At 51.0% G+C, this 17,771-nt stretch overlaps 1 long non-coding RNA gene across 1 annotated transcript in view; it reads left to right on the top strand.

Annotated features, from left to right (window-relative positions):
* LOC121108117 overlaps positions 1 to 17,368 on the top strand; it is a 31,332-nt gene extending 13,964 nt beyond the window's left edge. Inside the window, exons 5-10 of the long non-coding RNA XR_005842432.2 lie at positions 1,836 to 2,071; positions 6,448 to 6,676; positions 12,445 to 12,565; positions 13,377 to 13,502; positions 15,847 to 15,991; positions 16,855 to 17,368. This is a non-coding gene — a long non-coding RNA (uncharacterized LOC121108117). The remainder of the gene's footprint in view (positions 1 to 1,835; positions 2,072 to 6,447; positions 6,677 to 12,444; positions 12,566 to 13,376; positions 13,503 to 15,846; positions 15,992 to 16,854) is intronic.
* The last annotated feature ends 403 nt before the right edge of the window (positions 17,369 to 17,771 follow it).

Here is a 17,771-nt window from a genome sequence, read left to right as displayed (position 1 = left end):
AAGGGCAGATTGTGTCTGACCGATCAGTGCCTTCTATGATGGAGTGACGGCATCGGTGGACAGGGGAAGGGTGATGCATGTCATCTACCTGGACTTCTGCAAAGCCTTTGACATGGTCCTTCACCACATCCTGCTCTCTAAATTGGAGAGGTGTGGATTTGAAGGATGGACTGTTTGGTGGATTAAGAATTGGTTGGCGGGTCGCAGCCAAAGGGTTGTGATCAGCGGGTCTGTGTCATGGTGGAGGCCAATCACGAGCGGTGTCCCTCAGGAGTCGGTCTTGGGACCGGTGCTCTTCAACATCTCCATCAGTGACAGACGATGGCATCGAGTGCACCCTCAGCAAGTTTGCAGATGACACCAGCTGGGCGGTGCAGGCGATACATAGGAGAGAAGGGAAGCCATCCAGAGGGACCTAGACAGGCTGGAGAGGTGAATCCATGTGAACCTAATGAGGTTCAACAAGGCCAAGGTGTTGCACGTGGGCCGGGGCAGTCCCAGGTATTATACAGACTGGGCAAAGACCCCCTTGAGAGCAGCCCTGTTGGAGAAGTACTTGGGGGTCCTGGTGGACAAGAAGCCAGACGTGAGCCAGCAGTGTACGCTTGCAAATTGGAAAGTCAGCTGTGTTCTGGGCTGCATTAAAAGAGGGGTGGCCAGCAGGGAGAGGGAGGTGACTGTGCCCCTCTACTCAGCTCTTGTGAGGCCCCATCTAGAGTACTGCATCCAGGCCTGGGACCCCCAGCACAGGAAGGATGAGGAGGTCTTAGAGGATCCAGAGGAGGGCCATTAAGATGCTCAGAGGGCTGGAACACCTCTCCTATGAGGAAAGGTTGAGGAAACTGGGCTTGTTTAGCTTGGAGAAGAGAAAGCTCTGGGGAGACCTCATGGTGGCCTTCCAGTACTTGAAGGGAGCGTATAAACAGGAGGGGGAATGGCTGTTTATGATATATAAACAGCCATTTATACAGCTGTTTATATATATAGCCAGTCAGTGCTGGCTACAGAAGACAAAGGGTGATAGTTCCAAAAAGTCACCTCCTCCACGTAACATCTTTGCTGCTTCATTCTGAGCGTCATCACTGAGCAGTGCCTAATAGAACTTCTTCCCTGGTCAGATGGCTGCCTTAGTTTGAGCCCTGATGGCAGTGACGTGATGACGGCAGGCTTGGTATTGCTGTTCTCTGCTCACCAGGGTACGCTTTGGAAGAAAGCAGTTTATTGGGGGTCTTTTGTTTCTTGTTTGTTGTTATTTAATTTCTATGAAATGTATGTATGCCATATATATGTACATGTTTTGAATATTATCATTTGTAGTGCTGAGAATTTTTTTTAGAAAAGAGTTATACTCAATTAAGGAGGTGTAATAAAGATGTTAAAGATCCCTCTCTCCCAGTTAGTGTATAGGCAGCTGGTGTGACTGCCTCTGTCCTTAGCAGCTTGCTCAAAGGAACCCCACAAACCATTTCAGTAGCGGGCTGCTGAGGGAAGTGGTCAGAACAGGAGCACTCTGTCCTCTTGCAGAGTACCGGGGTGCTTTTACAGCTGACTGATGGCTGCTTTGTTTGCGGCCATAGCTCCTGAGAAGTGTAGCAGTGCTAAGAGCTGAGAAGAAACAGGAGAATGTTGTACCCCCTGGAGGATCCTGAGAAATCAGTGACCTCGGGCAGGTGCTGGAGAGGAGTTGCAGGGTGGTATCATGGCAGCTGAGCACTATTTCTGGTAGCACAATGGACTGTGCCTCTGCTAAAGCGACTGCTATCCCAGAGTGAGCAGTGACAGCAGGCGTACGAGGTTTACTGCACTGTCTTCATACCGTCTGCCTCCACTTTCAGATTCTCGGTCCAGCCTACAAAGCAAACACCCACTTGTAGAAGCTGAGGCGGCGCTCGGAACCGCAGGGCTGCTCCGCGGCGTGGGAGCACTGCGAGTTACAGCCAGCCTTCCGCATGGCCGCCTCTTCCGCGCGGCGCAGGGTCATGACGTCACAACGGGGACGGCTTCCCGCGCGTGCAGTGAGTGAGGGCGCGCTGTTGCCATGGCAACGCAGCCTACGCGCACGGCCTGAAGCGTGAGTGGGCCTCGAGGGGCAGTGGGGGGCGAAGAAGCTTCAGGGGTCAGTTGAGCCTGAGGAGACCTCCCTCAGGGGTCTCCTGGGGAGGTGCGGGAGGGGCTGGGGGGAGGGCAGAGCTCTGCAGATGGTGGCAGTGGGTGGGGCTGTGGGGTGGGAAATCCGCAGGGAGATGCAGTGAAACAGTGGCATCTGGGCAGAGCACGGAGATAAGGGAAAAGCATCTGGGGAGCACAGTGAGATCGAAACTGAAAGCAAAGAAAGGAGGAGGGAAAAGAAAGGAGAATCTCCATCCCCTGTTGGACACAAGGGGGAACACAGTGACCAAGAATCAGGATAAGGCTGAGGTGCTCAGTGCTTTCTTTGCCTCCGTCTTTACTAGTAAGACTAGTTGTTCCCTGGGCACGCAGCCCCCTGCGCTGGTAGATAGGGATGGGGAACAGAATAAGCCCTGCGTGATCCATGATGAGATGGTTTTGGACTTGCTCCAAAAGCTGGACGCTCACAAGTCCATGGGGCCGGATGGATTGCACCCTGGAGTGCTGAGGGCGTTGGTGGATGTGGCTGCCAAGCCACTCTCCATCATCCTTCGGCAGTCCTGGCTAAGCGGGGATGTCCCAGCAGACTGGAGCCTGCAAATGTGACAGCCGTCTTCCAAAAGGGCTGGAAAGATGATCCTGGTAGCTACAGACCTGTCAGTCTCACCTCGGTGCCAGGGAAGGTTATGGAACGGATAATCTCGGGAGCCGTCACGGATCAATTAAAGGTCAACCAGGGGATCAGGCCCAGTCAGCATGGGTTTATGAATGCTAGATCCTGTTTGACAAGCCTGATTTTGTTCTGTGACAAGGTGACCCGCTTAGCGGATGAAAGTAGGGCTGTCGATGTGGTCTACCTGGACTTCAGTAAAGTCTTTGACACTATCCCCCACAGCAACCTCGTGGAGGAGCTGGCTGCCCACGGTTTGGATGGGCGTACGCTCCGCTGGGTGAAACACTGGATGGCCGGGCCCAAAGGGTTGTGGTCAATGGAGTTATATCCAGCTGGCAGCCAGTCACGAGTGGTGTCCCCAGGGCTCGGTACTGGGGCCACTCCTATTTGACATCTTTGTTAATGGTTAATACTCTGATTGAAGGCTACAGGCTCTTCAGAAGGGATAGGCAGGGTAGGAAGGGAGGGAGAGTTGCCCTCTATGTTAGGGAGTGGATCGATTGTGAAGAGCTGTGTCCGAGTTTACAGCCATGACCAGGTTGAGAGCTTATGAGCTCTGAAAAAATCATGACAATTATGGTTTGGTCCAGTAAAGAGCATCTAGTGGTTGGGGTCTGCTACAGGCTGCCTGATCAGGAGGAGCCTGTTGATGAGGCCTTCTTGCTTCAACGGCGGGAGGTGTCGCACTTGTGGGCTCTTGTCTTGATAGGGGGTTTCAACCACCCAGATATCTGGTGGGACAGCGGCATGGCGGGTGGCAGACAATCCAGGAGAGTCCTGGAGTCTCCTAGAGGATAACTTCCTGGTCCAGGGATTAGACGGACAGAGCCGAGGTGAAGCCCTACTGGACCTGGTGCTCACCAGAGGAGAGCATTAAAGAGGTTAAGATTGGAGACAGCCTGGGCTGCAGTGAGCATGCCTTGGTGGGGTTTGTGATCTGGAGGAATGCAGGCCTGGCAAAAAGCAGAGCCAGGACCCTGTGCTTCAGGGCTGCCAAAGGGCTGCTTAAAGAACTGCTGGGTAGGATCTGCTGGGAAAGGTTCCTTGAGGGCATGGGCACAGAACAGAGCTGGCAGCTCTTTAGGGACAGCCTTCTGAGAGCTCAAGAGCTCTCAATCCCCCCAGCAGAAGAAATTGAGCAGAGGAGGCGGGCAACCGGCATGGCTGAGGAAGGAAAAAAGGGAAATGTCCAGGAAGGGGAAGCAGGCTACCAGGAAGGTTGTGTAGCCTGGGAAGTGGGGAGGGATGTGAAAATAACCAGAAGGAGCTCTTCAGGTACATAAGCAGGAGGAGACAGATCAAGGAGAGTGTTCCCCCTCTGATAAATGAGGATGGAGAGCTGGCTTCCTCAGAAGGAAAAAGCTGAGGTACTCACTAAGTGCTTTGCCTCGGTCTTCACTGGTGGTCAGGCTCCTCCCCCTGTTTGCCAGGACCCTGAAGCCCTAGGTGTGGGTGAGAGGAGCAGGTTCCGTCCCACTGTAACAGTGGAACAAGTCCGAGACCTCCTCTTGAAACTGAAAGTATATAATAAGTCCATGGGGCTGGATGATATCCATCCTAGGTTTCAGAGAGAGACGGCTAATGTCTCTCACTGAGCCGCTCTCCATCATATTTGAAAAATCACAGCTGTCTGGTGAAGTCTCCAGTGACTGGAAAAAGGGAAACGTTACTCCCATTTTTAAGAAAGGGAGAAAGGAGGATCTGTGGAAATACAGACCGGTGTGCCTCACCTCTGTGCCTGGGAAGATCATGGAGCCGATCCTCCTAGAAGCTATGTTAAGGCACATATGAGACAAAGAGGTGATTTGAGACAGCCAGCATGGCTTCAGCAAGGGCAGATTGTGTCTGACCGATCAGTGCCTTCTATGATGGAGTGACGGCATCGGTGGACAGGGGAAGGGTGATGCATGTCATCTACCTGGACTTCTGCAAAGCCTTTGACATGGTCCTTCACCACATCCTGCTCTCTAAATTGGAGAGGTGTGGATTTGAAGGATGGACTGTTTGGTGGATTAAGAATTGGTTGGCGGGTCGCAGCCAAAGGGTTGTGATCAGCGGGTCTGTGTCATGGTGGAGGCCAATCACGAGCGGTGTCCCTCAGGAGTCGGTCTTGGGACCGGTGCTCTTCAACATCTCCATCAGTGACAGACGATGGCATCGAGTGCACCCTCAGCAAGTTTGCAGATGACACCAGCTGGGCGGTGCAGGCGATACATAGGAGAGAAGGGAAGCCATCCAGAGGGACCTAGACAGGCTGGAGAGGTGAATCCATGTGAACCTAATGAGGTTCAACAAGGCCAAGGTGTTGCACGTGGGCCGGGGCAGTCCCAGGTATTATACAGACTGGGCAAAGACCCCCTTGAGAGCAGCCCTGTTGGAGAAGTACTTGGGGGTCCTGGTGGACAAGAAGCCAGACGTGAGCCAGCAGTGTACGCTTGCAAATTGGAAAGTCAGCTGTGTTCTGGGCTGCATTAAAAGAGGGGTGGCCAGCAGGGAGAGGGAGGTGACTGTGCCCCTCTACTCAGCTCTTGTGAGGCCCCATCTAGAGTACTGCATCCAGGCCTGGGACCCCCAGCACAGGAAGGATGAGGAGGTCTTAGAGGATCCAGAGGAGGGCCATTAAGATGCTCAGAGGGCTGGAACACCTCTCCTATGAGGAAAGGTTGAGGAAACTGGGCTTGTTTAGCTTGGAGAAGAGAAAGCTCTGGGGAGACCTCATGGTGGCCTTCCAGTACTTGAAGGGAGCGTATAAACAGGAGGGGGAATGGCTGTTTATGATATATAAACAGCCATTTATACAGCTGTTTATATATATAGCCAGTCAGTGCTGGCTACAGAAGACAAAGGGTGATAGTTCCAAAAAGTCACCTCCTCCACGTAACATCTTTGCTGCTTCATTCTGAGCGTCATCACTGAGCAGTGCCTAATAGAACTTCTTCCCTGGTCAGATGGCTGCCTTAGTTTGAGCCCTGATGGCAGTGACGTGATGACGGCAGGCTTGGTATTGCTGTTCTCTGCTCACCAGGGTACGCTTTGGAAGAAAGCAGTTTATTGGGGGTCTTTTGTTTCTTGTTTGTTGTTATTTAATTTCTATGAAATGTATGTATGCCATATATATGTACATGTTTTGAATATTATCATTTGTAGTGCTGAGAATTTTTTTTAGAAAAGAGTTATACTCAATTAAGGAGGTGTAATAAAGATGTTAAAGATCCCTCTCTCCCAGTTAGTGTATAGGCAGCTGGTGTGACTGCCTCTGTCCTTAGCAGCTTGCTCAAAGGAACCCCACAAACCATTTCAGTAGCGGGCTGCTGAGGGAAGTGGTCAGAACAGGAGCACTCTGTCCTCTTGCAGAGTACCGGGGTGCTTTTACAGCTGACTGATGGCTGCTTTGTTTGCGGCCATAGCTCCTGAGAAGTGTAGCAGTGCTAAGAGCTGAGAAGAAACAGGAGAATGTTGTACCCCCTGGAGGATCCTGAGAAATCAGTGACCTCGGGCAGGTGCTGGAGAGGAGTTGCAGGGTGGTATCATGGCAGCTGAGCACTATTTCTGGTAGCACAATGGACTGTGCCTCTGCTAAAGCGACTGCTATCCCAGAGTGAGCAGTGACAGCAGGCGTACGAGGTTTACTGCACTGTCTTCATACCGTCTGCCTCCACTTTCAGATTCTCGGTCCAGCCTACAAAGCAAACACCCACTTGTAGAAGCTGAGGCGGCGCTCGGAACCGCAGGGCTGCTCCGCAGCGTGGGAGCACTGCGAGTTACAGCCAGCCTTCCGCATGGCCGCCTCCTCCTCGCGGCGCATGGTGATGACGTCACAACGGGGACGGCTTCCCGCGCGTGCAGTGAGTGAGCCATGCCATGGCAACGCAGCCTACGCGCACGGCCTGAAGCGTGAGTGGGCCTCGAGGGGCAGTGGGGGGCGAAGAAGCTTCAGGGGTCAGTTGAGCCTGAGGAGACCTCCCTCAGGGGTCTCCTGGGGAGGTGCGGGAGGGGCTGGGGGGAGGGCAGAGCTCTGCAGATGGTGGCAGTGGGTGGGGCTGTGGGGTGGGAAATCCGCAGGGAGATGCAGTGAAACAGTGGCATCTGGGCAGAGCACGGAGATAAGGGAAAAGCATCTGGGGAACACAGTGAGATCGAAACTGAAAGCAAAGAAAGGAGGAGGGAAAAGAAAGGAGAATCTCCATCCCCTGTTGGACACAAGGGGGAACACAGTGACCAAGAATCAGGATAAGGCTGAGGTGCTCAGTGCTTTCTTTGCCTCCGTCTTTACTAGTAAGACTAGTTGTTCCCTGGGCACGCAGCTCCCTGCGCTGATAGATAGGGATGGGGAACAGAATAAGCCCTGCGTGATCCATGATGAGATGGTTTTGGACTTGCTCCAAAAGCTGGACGCTCACAAGTCCATGGGGCCGGATGGATTGCACCCTGGAGTGCTGAGGGCGTTGGTGGGTGTGGCTGCCAAGCCACTCTCCATCATCCTTTGGCAGTCCTGGCTAAGCGGGGATGTCCCAGCAGACTGGAGCCTGCAAATGTGACAGCCGTCTTCCAAAAGGGCTGGAAAGATGATCCTGGTAGCTACAGACCTGTCAGTCTCACCTCGGTGCCAGGGAAGGTTATGGAACGGATAATCTCGGGAGCTGTCACGGATCAATTAAAGGTCAACCAGGGGATCAGGCCCAGTCAACATGGGTTTATGAATGCTAGATCCTGTTTGACAAGCCTGATTTTGTTCTGTGACAAGGTGACCCGCTTAGCGGATGAAAGTAGGGCTGTCGATGTGGTCTACCTGGACTTCAGTAAAGTCTTTGGCACTATCCCCCACAGCAACCTCGTGGAGGAGCTGGCTGCCCACGGTTTGGATGGGCGTACGCTCTGCTGGGTGAAACACTGGATGGCCGGGCCCAAAGGGTTGTGGTCAATGGAGTTATATCCAGCTGGCAGCCAGTCACGAGTGGTGTCCCCAGGGCTCGGTACTGGGGCCACTCCTATTTGACATCTTTGTTAATGGTTAATACTCTGATTGAAGGCTACAGGCTCTTCAGAAGGGATAGGCAGGGTAGGAAGGGAGGGAGAGTTGCCCTCTATGTTAGGGAGTGGATCGATTGTGAAGAGCTGTGTCCGAGTTTACAGCCATGACCAGGTTGAGAGCTTATGAGCTCTGAAAAAATCATGAAAATTATGGTTTGGTCCAGTAAAGAGCATCTAGTGGTTGGGGTCTGCTACAGGCTGCCTGATCAGGAAGAGCCTGTTGATGAGGCCTTCTTGCTTCAACGGCGGGAGGTGTCGCACTTGTGGGCTCTTGTCTTGATAGGGGGTTTCAACCACCCAGATATCTGGTGGGACAGCGGCATGGCGGGTGGCAGACAATCCAGGAGAGTCCTGGAGTCTCCTAGAGGATAACTTCCTGGTCCAGGGATTAGACGGACAGAGCCGAGGTGAAGCCCTACTGGACCTGGTGCTCACCAGAGGAGAGCATTAAAGAGGTTAAGATTGGAGACAGCCTGGGCTGCAGTGAGCATGCCTTGGTGGGGTTTGTGATCTGGAGGAATGCAGGCCTGGCAAAAAGCAGAGCCAGGACCCTGTGCTTCAGGGCTGCCAAAGGGCTGCTTAAAGAACTGCTGGGTAGGATCTGCTGGGAAAGGTTCCTTGAGGGCATGGGCACAGAACAGAGCTGGCAGCTCTTTAGGGACAGCCTTCTGAGAGCTCAAGAGCTCTCAATCCCCCCAGCAGAAGAAATTGAGCAGAGGAGGCGGGCAACCGGCATGGCTGAGGAAGGAAAAAAGGGAAATGTCCAGGAAGGGGAAGCAGGCTACCAGGAAGGTTGTGTAGCCTGGGAAGTGGGGAGGGATGTGAAAATAACCAGAAGGAGCTCTTCAGGTACATAAGCAGAAGGAGACAGATCAAGGAGAGTGTTCCCCCTCTGATAAATGAGGATGGAGAGCTGGCTTCCTCAGAAGGAAAAAGCTGAGGTACTCACTAAGTGCTTTGCCTCGGTCTTCACTGGTGGTCAGGCTCCTCCCCCTGTTTGCCAGGACCCTGAAGCCCTAGGTGTGGGTGAGAGGAGCAGGTTCCGTCCCACTGTAACAGTGGAACAAGTCCGAGACCTCCTCTTGAAACTGAAAGTATATAGTAAGTCCATGGGGCTGGATGATATCCATCCTAGGGTTCAGAGAGAGACGGCTAATGTCTCTCACTGAGCCGCTCTCCATCATATTTGAAAAATCACAGCTGTCTGGTGAAGTCTCCAGTGACTGGAAAAAGGGAAACGTTACTCCCATTTTTAAGAAAGGGAGAAAGGAGGATCTGTGGAAATACAGACCGGTGTGCCTCACCTCTGTGCCTGGGAAGATCATGGAGCCGATCCTCCTAGAAGCTATGTTAAGGCACATATGAGACAAAGAGGTGATTTGAGACAGCCAGCATGGCTTCAGCAAGGGCAGATTGTGTCTGACCGATCAGTGCCTTCTATGATGGAGTGACGGCATCGGTGGACAGGGGAAGGGTGATGCATGTCATCTACCTGGACTTCTGCAAAGCCTTTGACATGGTCCTTCACCACATCCTGCTCTCTAAATTGGAGAGGTGTGGATTTGAAGGATGGACTGTTTGGTGGATTAAGAATTGGTTGTCGGGTTGCAGCCAAAGGGTTGTGATCAATGGGTCTGTGTCAGGGTGGAGGCCAATCACAAGCGGTGTCCCTCAGGAGTCGGTCTTGGGACCGGTGCTCTTCAACATCTCCATCAGTGACAGACGATGGCATCGAGTGCACCCTCAGCAAGTTTGCAGATGACACCAGCTGGGCGGTGCAGGCGATACATAGGAGAGAAGGGAAGCCATCCAGAGGGACCTAGACAGGCTGGAGAGGTGAATCCATGTGAACCTAATGAGGTTCAACAAGGCCAAGGTGTTGCACGTGGGCCGGGGCAGTCCCAGGTATTATACAGACTGGGCAAAGACCCCCTTGAGAGCAGCCCTGTTGGAGAAGTACTTGGGGGTCCTGGTGGACAAGAAGCCAGACGTGAGCCAGCAGTGTACGCTTGCAAATTGGAAAGTCAGCTGTGTTCTGGGCTGCATTAAAAGAGGGGTGGCCAGCAGGGAGAGGGAGGTGATTGTGCCCCTCTGCTCAGCTCTTGTGAGGCCCCATCTGCAGTACTGCATCCAGGCCTGTGGCCCTCAGTACAGGCAAGACACAGAGCTCTTGGAGCGGGTCCAGAGGAAAGCCATTAAGATACTCAGAGGGCTGGAGCACCTCTCCTATGAAGGAAGGTTGAGGTAGCTGGGCTTATTTAGCTTGGAGAAGAGAAAGCTCTGGGGAGACCTCATGGTGGCCTTCCAATGCATGAAGGGAGAGTATAAACAGGAGGGGGGACTGCTGTTTACGAGGGTGGATAGTGATGGAAAAGGGGGAATGGTTTTAAACTGAGACAGGGGAGGTTTAGGATAGATATTAGGAGGAAGTTTTTCACGCAGAGGGTAGTGATGAACTGGAACAGGTTGCCCAAGGAGGCTGTGGATGCCTCATCCCTGGAGGCATTCAAAGCCAGGCTGGATGTGGCTCTGGGCAGCCTGGTCTGGTGGTTGTCGACCCTGCCCGTGGCGTGGGGGTTGAAACCAGATGATCATTGTGGTCCTTTTCAACCTAGGCTATTCTATGATTCTATGATTCTATGATACTATGATCTTGACAAGGGGATTGAGCTCACGCTCAATGTGTTTGGAGATGACAGCAAGTTGGAGTGAGTGCTGATCAGCCGGAGGGGAGAAAGGCACTACGGAGGGATCTGGATAGGCTGGATTGATGGGCCAAGGTAAACTGTATGAGTTTCAACAGGGCCAAGTGTTGGGTCCTGCATTTTCTTCACAAAAAGCCCAGGCAACCCTACAGGCTTGGGGAGGAGTGGCTGGAAAGCTGCCTGATGGAAAGGGACCTTGGTGTGTACTTGGGCAGTCGGCTTAATATGAGCCAGCAGTGTGCCCAGGTGGCCAAGGCGGCCAATGACATCCTGGCTTGGATCAGGAATGGTGATGATGGCAAGCTGACCACCTTTTTTTTCTATTCATGAAGTCCCACTCAAAGAAATCAAAGCAGTGGGAGATCCTGAAGAAAAGGGTGTTTGGGTGTGACCTGGGAGAGCATCTTCTCCACTCCGGCCAAGATGTTAAGGAACAGCCTATTCTTGGGACCTTCATCTGTTGGCAACCTAAAGGCAACCTAGAGAGATCACATCTAGCAAGGGGCAAGTTGATACCAGTGGTTAAATGTGTAATGGGAGTTGATGGCTGAGAGGTAGACTGAGGCTAATGCTAATAAGAGGCAAGTGTCGAAGCTCAATGTCGGAGCACTGAAGACAAGTTTGCAATCTCTCAAAGTCTTCAAATAAATACTAGGTATATTTTAAAAATGATATACATGTCCTTATTGTGTGTGAGAGAGGATTCATAACTACGGTGAGAAAAGAGTAGATGGAGAGACTAAAAGAGAGATGGCAGGACAACAGCTGAGAGGTCTAACTTTTTTTAAATGAGTGCTGAGGCAGCTGGCTTGGATGGCTTAGCTAGAAGAGTTTTTATTTTGTGTCTGTGTGCCCTGTGTGTCCATCTAACACTGCTTAAAGCAGACTGTGTGAGCCAGTCCCACGTTAGCCTGAGAACAAAGGAAGCCTTTTGTCCAAAGAGAGTGTACTGCATCAGTTTCATAGCTCTTCTGGACATGAGATTGAACACCACCATTCTTGTGGGAGCTGTGCTGGGACTTGCAGTGTGTCTGGCTTCCCCAGAATTACTTTCTCCAGGCTGATTCGTAGGTCCTGGCTTTTCTTTAAAGCAAAGAACACATCTCTGTCTAGTCTCTGCACCAGATCCTGCAGTGACATCTCTGACAGCTTTCTGTTCTAAGGGAGAACCAAGCAGTAGCCTGGCTGGGCTTAGTGGATGGGATGTGAGAAGAGCACAGCCTGGACCAGGACTTGAATAACAAGCTCAGCTAAGCGCTGGCACTTGTTCTGTAGTTCCCCAGGTCCTCCAGAGCTGCACTGGATTCACTGAGCAGCATGGCGTGGTGTGGGGGATGTACCACCTGTCCAGCATTGCGTCCAGCATCCCAAAACTACCGTGAGAGTGCTGTGACTGACACAGCTGTCAGTAGGGATGGAAAGGGGCATGTGCCATGTTCTGGGCATTCAGAGGCCTGCGCTGTGGGGCAGCTCTGTGCAGGCAGTGCACACTCAGCAGTGGTGGGCCAGGATTGTTGCTGTTTGATGGTGCTCAGTAGACTTGCTGGTGCAGGAAGTTCTCCTTCAGGATGGAGCGTTGGAAGGCTGTGGGACTGCAGTGTCAGTGCTGTCAGTTCTCATTCCAGTTTCCACTTGTTCGCAGAGCCCTTCTGAGCAGCCCATGCTCGTCCTTGCTGCTCTGGGCTCCTGGCATGTGATTGTAGACTAGGCAGTCAGTTGTCAGCGTAACTGGAAATGCCTTAGCAAAAAGAAAAGGTCTCCTTTTGGAAAGATCTCGTCTAGCGTGGCTCATCTAGTGCTGGTGACTATTTATTTTTTCCTGTCAATCAGGAACCCCTTCCTTTTTTTGACTTTATTTTGCATTGCTTTTTACTTGTTTTCCTCTTTTTCAATCCCCTCTACCCATTTTTGTGTCCTTCTCTCCAGCCATGAATTTGACTCCGAGCAGATTCTTGACCTAACTTGACCTAACTGCTCCCTCTGCAGAATGTACTTCAGGGAGCTCCTGAACCCTCTGCTGACCGACCAACTGTATGAGAAGTTCTCAGTAAGCACAAGGCGATGTCTTTCATTTCCCTCTTCCCTGGGCCTCTTGGCATGGCCTGTCACGTACATATACATCTGCGCACCTTTTTTGGTCTTCATTCTGTTTACGTTGGGGTTTTTATAGAGATCCAAAGGGTGTATCTGTAAATCAAGCAGGTCATGCTTCCTGCACACCAGATACCCACCTGGTGTTATCATCCTGCCACTCGAATGGTGGGAGACGGGTGCAGCAGTGCCCCAGATCTGAGGTCCTCTTTCTGTTGCTCCATGAGGTTTACTCACGTGTCTTTGCCACGTCCTGCATGATATTCATGCCACATTTGGTGGTTCCAGCAGTGGTTCTTTGGGTAAGAACAATGCCTGCAAGAATTCCTGTTTTTTTTTTTTTTTTTCTGCTGTTCCACCAGCTGTGCTGGTGGCATTTGGCCGATCCCCATCAACTCATTGATGCCCCAACTCATTGTTTTCTGTTAAGAAGGTAGCAGTAAGCTCCCCGCTGTGTGTGCGCGATATATTTACCTCCATCTGGACCTGCAACACACCTCTTATTCTTTTGACCCAGTGTTTTGTTGCCTGTTGCAGCAGGACTTCAGCCTAAAACAACAGCCTAGCTATCAGTCACTGCAGCCAATATGATCCCTTGTGTACTGCTTTGCTGAGATGTAGTCTCTTAATGGTCCCGAAGGTCTTGTTTCCCGTGCAATGAGGCACAACAGCTGACACGTGCCAAAGCCTTACCCAAGTGGTGCGCATCTTCCCTGTCTTCTGTCTGATGGCAGTTTTACCTCATCTGCCTTTTCTTCAAATCACAGCAAAGCGAGTCTGCCTGTGTCAGAGGAAGAGCTGCCTTCATGGAGGCACAGATGTGGAATTCATCTTGAACCACACAGATGTCCTCTTCAGCTCCAAATCCAGCTCAGTCATCGGAGATGGAGCAGGTGAGCGCCTTCCTCCATTAGCTTTATCTTGACCAGGCACCTTGATCAAATCCTGACCTCCTCCAAGGTATCTGAAATATACTTTTACTATCAAGGAGACAGCAGACTTCTGGGCTTATGTGAGAATATGGTAAATGTGGCTACCAGTATCTTTCTGGGAAGCCAAGGATGCTCTGTAAGGACATACATCTGAATGTTTGGCTGCTGCTGTTAGGTCCTCTCACTGACCAGCCATACAGAATAACTTAACTCTGTCCCCTACTCCTTCTCTTCTTTCTAAAATCACTCTCATCAACGCTTCTGCGTGTTTTCCCATTTGAGCTGTCCTGCAGTGCAACACCGTGCATGGCCTGTTGATCCTTACAAGCATCTTAGAAGATAAATAGCAATTAGCAGATTTAAAGAAAGCTCTTGGTATTCATAAGCACTGATGCGGAGAAATGTAAGTCTTGCTCTTAATGTGAGATATTCTGACAGATGCTTTCCTGGTTATTTCTTCTGCACAGCCTCTATAAGTTAATCAGCAGGGCTGTCCAGCTGGATGGCAAAGACTGCACGGCCCTGCAGCTGTTGCCCAGTTCTCTGCCTGCGTTGCTGATTTGTGGCTTTAGAATCATAGAACCATAGAATGGCCTGGGTTGAAAAGGACCTCAAAGGTCATCTAGTTTCTACCCTCCTGCCATGGGCAGGGTCACCAACTACTCGACCAGGCTGCCCAGAGCCACATCTGGCCTGGCCTTGAATGCGAGCAGCGCTAAGTTTGTTCCATCTGCTTTGATAACCTGTCCTTCCAATGAAATTTGCACAGTCACTGCAGTTATTACCACCGGTGGAGTATAGATAGCTGCTTTTCCAGAATATTTGCTGCTTTCCATTTTATACAAGCGTTGCTCTTCTTTGGATAGCACAGTTCCTTGTAAGTCCTGCTTTTGTTCCCACTGGAAGGCAGTTTTTATGTCAGTAGGATGCAGGGGTTAGCTTGGCTGAACAGGAACAGCCCACAGCAGGCTGAGCTCTGCCAGGGGAAGATCAACATGCAAAGCACCTGAGCCAAATGGTTATCCACGCTTTAGAGTGGAGCATATCACCTTGGCTAGTTGTTCAGTAACTCAGGCATTCGCACTGCCTGCTTCCTCACATAAGGGGAGAGCAGAAGGGTGAGAGTATGTCACAGCGTATCAGCTAAGCTCAGGAATACTGTACTCTAGCAAGGCAGACCCTCTCAGCACGGCATCTCAACCCGTACAAGCCTTCAAGAGGGGAAAGCCTTCCCAAGCCTGCTTTAAGCCATCTCAGATTAGTCTAGTTGGAGGACAGCTGGATGTCCGTATGCCCATTTGTGCCAAACTTCACCCCGGGTACTCAGGTACAGCTGACAAACACATGAGGGCTGTGCATACGTTACCCAGGAACTGTGATGTTAAAGGAATAAGTAGTAGGAATGGATCCAACCAGGATGTTGATGTGAGGGGAGGATACACTTCCCTCCCACACCTCTTACCACATGAGGATGGCCATATAAATACTTGCTCTGTAAGCATTAGCAAACAAGGACAGCTTTTAGAACAGACTCCTGGTGCTCCCCTGCACTGCTCTGCCCTGAGAGGCGTCAGAGATCCTAGCAGCTGGCACTATCAGCTACTTTGGTAGAAGTTTAAATGTTTGTCTCCAAAAACAAGCACAGGCTGTAAGCAGGCCAAGAGCAAGACACAGCTAGATTCAGTTCTCTGCGTCCACCTGGGTTGTAGCAGCTGCAGTCCTGTGCGCCATTTCCTGTTGCTGGATCCTGAGAGTGACCAAACCCAAACTTTACAAGAAGAAAAGTGTCACTACCATTACAATATTTTGCATGCAGATGAAGCTCGATTCAAGTATGGCAGTGAAGCTTTCTGACTTACCTGCCCCTGTTTTCTAAGGGTTTTGTTTGCCTGTTAAAATACAGTGATAAAATGCTCTTATAAATTATGAGTATGTCTGATGATTTGTTAACAGCAGAACAGATGCTTTTAATGCCTTTTATGGCTATGCTTTCTCAGAAAGCAGTTCCACCTGCCAGCTAAATAAAAGCCATCCTGTAGATGCTGTGCTGTACAGCTGTGGAGCCTTTGCTCACCTGCAGTGCATCATACTTTGGATAGTTTAGAGGAATTTAACTAGCAAGACTTCAGGGCTGAACTATAAGAATGGAAACATCCTCAACTGTTTGAAAGAGACCGAGTCTCTAAGGTCTGTTTCAGCAGAAACCAGGCAGAGCTAGTAAAAAGCAACTGTTGGCAAGAACTCAGTGCAGCTCTTCCCTCACCCTGCGCCACAACTCACACCACTGACTATTTTCTCACTCCAGAAGAACTTCACCCAACGAGATGAAGAAATCACCAGCTGGCAGTTGTCATTCCTGCTTCAGCCTGGGAAATCCATCCTCTGTGGCCAAATGCAAACTGCAGCACAATTCCAGGAGGCCTCAGAAATGGAAGTCATAGTCCTGGCAGGTAAGGGTGCAAATCCAGCTTTCAAAAAACTGTTGTTCAGCAGCACAGAATTCGTGCTTTCAGTGTGCTTGTACCTCCTCCTAGCGTTCAAGCCTGCGCATAACATCTTCAGTTAGCCCCTGTCCTTTCCTAAATGAGTCTCGTGTTAACTCGAAATCTGGAGCTGGCAGAGCACACCCCTCTTGTGCCTTTCCCCCACGTAGTTATTGAAAGACAGTATCTGGGCATCCCTGCAAGAAGTCTCAGAGTGTTTCTTTCTGACACTGTTACTATGGAAGTAGAATACATTTCTGGGTTCATTTTGCTTTTGTGTCACAAGGCAGACATTTAAACTACGTAAAGGCACTGTTCCATAAACATTCCCAATGAGAGAAGGCATCCAACATCTTGCTGTAGCTACAGAGACTCTGACTCTGTAAAATCCAAAACATAAAAACATAGCACTGAAGTGCGGGCCAGTGGGGAGTTTTTATCCCATCTTCTCCCTGATGCCATTTTGAAATGATATCCCTTAGGTCTTCAGTATAACAAACATATCCTGTGACTGTGCTTTAAGACAGTCTCCCTTGAGCATTTTAGTCATGCTTGTTTAGTGCTCATAAAACCAGCTGTGCGGGTGTTGCTTTCTTCCCCACTGTGCGGGGGTTACTGTCTGGCTACATCGGACCTCATAACTGCTTTAGAGAGAGTTTGAGGCACACTTAATTAGGCAGCTATTGCTAACTCCATACTTTGTCTGTTGGGAGCTCGCCAGGTGAGGCATCTTGCATGCTGCTTGAAGCCTGCCTGAAAAACAGCATGAAACCATTGCCTCTAGGATGTGAAAGTTTGACACTCACTGCTGTGTATCTGCTCATTCCTAGGTGAATCTTACCGGCTCCAACCCAAAAGACCCAGACCCAGTAGCGGTGCTCTCAAGAAGCATGAATTGCTGCACTTCTGATGGCAACCTTCCATAAGACAACAGTGATGGGGAGAAGGAGCTCATCCACTTGGACAGTCTGCTGCATATGAGCCAGCAGTGTGCCCAGGTGGCCAAGGCGGCCAGCAGCATCCTGGCTTGGATCCGTAATGATGTGGTTAGCACCACTGGAAAAGTCATCCTGCCCCTGTACTGCGCACTGGTGAGGCCTCACCTCGAGTGCTGTGTTCAGTTTTGGGCACCTCGGTACAGAAGGGAAACCGAGGTACTGGAGCAGGTCCAAAAAAGGGCTACAAGGCTGATGAAGGGCTTGTGAAGGGCCTGGGGCCCCCCAGCACAAGAAAGACGCAGAGCTCTTGGACCGGGTCCAGAGGAGGGCCACTAAGATGACCACAGGGCTTTCTTCTCCTCTGAAGAAAGGTTGAGGGAACTGGGCTTGTTCAGCTTGGAGAAGAGAAGGCTCCAGAGAGACCTCATGGTGGCCTTCCAATACTTGAAGGGAGCACATAAACAGAAGGGGGAATGACATGGGTTGATAGCGATAGGACAAGGAGGAACGGTTTTCAAATGAGACGGGGGAGGTTTGGGTTAGATATGAGGAGGAAGTTTTTCACTCAGAAGGGGGTGACGCACTGGAACAACTTTGCCCAGGGAGGCTGTGGATGCCCCATCCCTGGAGGCATTGAAGGCCAGGCTGGATGTGGCTCTGCTGGTCTGGTCTGCTGGGCAGCCTGGTCCTCTTTTCTTGTGTGACTAGTGATAGGACTAGAGGGAATAGTTTTCAAGCTGCACCAGGGAACATTCAGGCTGGACGTTAGGAAATAGTACTTCTCTGAAAGGGTGGTCAGGCACTGGAAT

This window comes from Gallus gallus, chromosome 34 (genome assembly GCF_016699485.2).
Source record: "Gallus gallus isolate bGalGal1 chromosome 34, bGalGal1.mat.broiler.GRCg7b, whole genome shotgun sequence".
Classification (NCBI taxonomy): Eukaryota; Metazoa; Chordata; class Aves; order Galliformes; family Phasianidae; genus Gallus; species Gallus gallus.
Note: the sequence above shows the minus strand (reverse complement) of the source record. Positions and strands in the feature narration are given on the sequence as shown.